Source organism: Ruditapes philippinarum, unplaced genomic scaffold, assembly GCF_026571515.1.
Source record: "Ruditapes philippinarum isolate M1 unplaced genomic scaffold, ASM2657151v2 ctg6888_1_1_1_1, whole genome shotgun sequence".
Taxonomy (NCBI): Eukaryota; Metazoa; Mollusca; class Bivalvia; order Venerida; family Veneridae; genus Ruditapes; species Ruditapes philippinarum.
This window is the reverse complement of record NW_026859469.1, coordinates 15977-19970: the sequence shown is the minus strand read 5'-3', so window position 1 is coordinate 19970 and position 3994 is coordinate 15977.

Sequence of the window (3994 nt, the reverse complement as noted above, 5' to 3'; positions counted from 1 at the left end):
CATCTGTGTTACCATTGTTATGTTTGAATGTTGAATTCTGCTAAAACCTGTGCTAGGGGTGTGGACAGTAATTTGTATTTGACAGTACCGTCTTTGAACAAAACAGACTCAATGAAACCGAGCCTGCAACGATTTGAATTTTGCCGTTTGGAAATTCTTTATTTCTTTACTCTTTTTTCTCTATTTTTCGTAATAAATGTTTATAACAGGGGTATTGTCACTTCCAATTACTGCCCAAATGACATAAATTCACGAATCTTTCACGGATTATATATTATTATAATTACAATTACAATAACAATGAATGGATAATGAAAATCGTTGCAGGCTCGACAACATTGCAATAACACTTTCTATTATTTATTTTTTTTTTTTATCATTCAGAAAAAATCAAATGATAACAGTTGTGTCATGATTGTCAAACGTGCAATTTCCAATAACACAATTTGAAATAAACTATTATTGGAAAGCATGTTAAATTTGTTACAAAAAAACAATCATTGTGCAAATAGGTCACGCTGACAAAAATAACTAAAGCCTGCCTATACTAAATGGCTATTATAACTATAGTCTTTATCATATGGTTTCCAGCTGTAGGAAATCTTATTTTTTGTTGCCACGCAACTAGTAGTATATGTTTATCTAAATTATACTAATTTATATGAAATAAAATACATTTCATACCGCACTAACTCTTTAAAATCCAAATAATTATCAAATAAAAACAAAAGAAAAAAAACTTCTTTAATACTTTATCAAACAAAAACAAAAGAAAAAAATCTTTAATACCCTATCATTTCTACGAACTTCTAGTTTCAATATTTAAAATAAAAGATTTATCTCCGGAGACATCATTTTAAAACAATATGGGCAAGATCCAATAGTCAACAAAGCTTTTAAAATGCATGGCAAGCATAGTATCAGCATGTTTATTCATAGATATATTAAAATGATTTAAATTGTATTAAGTGATACTGGTATGCAACTCTTCGAAAAAAGTCGCATTTATTTAACAACTTTTCCAAATATGAGCAATAATGATTGACACCAAATTTCCGTCAGAAAATATAACAAATCTAGTCTTGTCTCTGTGATTATCATTAACCGAACGCTAAAAACCTTAAAAGACAATTCAAAGTATGTAGTGAGGGAAAAGTTTGCATTGAATACAATATGAACAAAGCACGCAACGTCTAGACAGCACGGGTGGTATGTCCTATTTCCATAGAATAGGTCAATGCAATCACACGATGTTCAGCTGATGTAATATATTTCTGTTGTTATGGCAAGGGTCGTTACATATTGCGTGCCCGCCTTAATCTATATAATTGTATCAAAAGAAAAAGAAATTGTGATAAGAATAATACGTCATACACCTATTAAGGTTTGTTTTAAAAAGAGCATCATATATCATGCAATAGAAGAAAATTGCAACGTTTTCTCTAACTTCACTTGGCAAAGTATCTTACATTATTGAGTCAGTCTTTTAATCAAATCAATTTCATTTATGATTTTTAGGACATTTTTTTCTAAAATGTATCGACAAAATTGCAAATGTCGGACCATTAGAACATTGCCGAGAAGATTTTGGTCTGTAATAGTCGCCTTTAAATTTTTAAGATTTATTAAAACCAACAACCTATGGATTAAAAATACATTGACCCATTAACTTGCATGTCATTGCCAGTTTTTTAATCGATCATTTATACATTGGACGTTATCTTATTCATTAGATGAAAGGAATTTTTATGTTTAGAAAATATAAACAAGTGTTTATGATAATTTACATACAATCAGTAGTTATGCAATGTTAAATGTCCTATATCAACTATATAAAAATACACCTTTGCTTGATTTTAATTTGATTATAAACAAGTCTAAACAAGATTTATATGATTAATGTATTGATTGAATCTGAGAAATGTCCATTTAACATTGAGCATCGTCCTCATTTTTTCCGCCGCGGAAAATTAACAAAAATCAAATCACCATATTTTACCCACATTTCGAAGACATTTTGTTCTTTACTTTAACTTATTTGCAGCAAATAAACAAAACATGATCTACGTTTTGTTTTAGAAAACAAAGAAATATTTCCACATATATTTCAATGTTACAAGAAGTTTTTTTTTTGTTTTTGGGTTTTACGTCACATCGACACAGTATAGGTCATATCGCGACGTTCCAGCTTTACTGGTGGCGGAAGCCCTCAGGTGCCCTTCCGTGCATTATTTCAGGCATGAACGGGCACCTGAGTAGATCCACCGACGTTCCGTAAGCTAGCTGGATAGCTTCCGCACATGAAAGAATCCGAAGTCCCTGTCGGGATTTGAACCCACAGCGGTGAGGGGAAAGTGGTTTGAAGTCAACGACCTTAACCACTCGGCAACGGACGCCCCGTTACAAGAAGTAAATAACAAACAAAATCTATACCGAATTCGTATAGCAATGTCCTTCATTTAAACACATTATATGACAGTTTCAACACCGTGAAATATACAGATAATTTTGGAACATATCCAATGGTTTCATTCTAAAACAAAGAAATAGATGTTCACACAATATCCCTTTTTACAAAAGTTTCCATATTCTATATTTTTTGAAAAAATATGATTTGTGAGGCTTAAAACGACCAAAGATCGATCATAAGTTAACGTATAACCAACACTGAAAATCATTTGACTCTCTTGCAGCACTTTGAAATAAATTTTGATGGAAAAAATCAACGCAAGATAGACATTTCTTTGCAATTTTGAGACAAAACATTGAAGTGTATTATAATGATAGAATTCGTTAAAATCGCGATTGAGAAAAAAAAGGTGTTTAATTGTGAGGTGACAAAATGTTTGTCTTCACTAATATTTTTATATATGAATACATGCAAAAAGTTATGAAACGGTAGGGTTTATTAGTATATAAATAACAACACGTACTGTAGGAACATAAACTTTTTAAAAAAAAAACTACAAATACTGATTTGTTTCTTCCCCAGAGTCAAGTACGCTACAATGCATATGTACATTGTTAATTAATCAGTTCTGATTTAGTGTACCAATAATTGGTATGATGAATGTTTTAATTATACTATGTGTTTTATGTGAGGAAACGGTCTAGATAGCTTACAAGACGTTAGTGGTTCAACTCAGATGCACGTTCTTGCTTAAAAAAGAACGCACAGAAAGACATTGTTTGAGTTGATCATGTCTGAGCCAGTGCTCAAAATAGTGCACGGGATGAGGGTATTCCTTAATCTGTACCATATTGATAATGCTAAAATTTGAATTAAAATACTAAAGCTTTTAAAAAATTGACTGATAAATAAAAAAAAACAAAAAACAAATTGCATCATTTAACACGCTAGACATTTGCTGTCCTCATCTTCAATCATTCCGACAAGATTCAGTTATGGACAAAAAAGGTATTTTCAATAATTTTAAACTGTGATAACATTGTGTTAAAGTAAACAAAAAATACAATTAAAGAAATTAATCGGTAAAGTTTTGTTTTTATTATATCCAAATGGGATGAAAAGCATCGACTGAGGTTCAATTGAGGAAATTGAGGACCAAACAATATTAAATCAAGGTTTGCATTAATGACAAGAGCTATAATAATTTATTATGCTTAATATAGGGATAATTCATAACGATATAGGACTATGTTTCAAAGATACACATTCCAATGTCAGCATAATATTGGAATATTGCTTATTGTCAATATTAAATGCGTTTCTATATAATTGCTATGAAATGCAAGGACACAGAGTTATCGCAACTTTGTTTATGTTTTTAAAATATGTATTGGATCTTACTCAATTTTTAAGTGAACAACGCGAAGGTATGTCATGAACGTAAAATATTAACTAAACTGGTTACGAATTGGCGGAATACAAAAGTATAGTTTGATGTATGATTAGAGGTTATCGAGGTCAAGCACATTAAACAGATTAACCATGATTCTTTAACCTTGAGGCTGACATATCCAACATGACGTC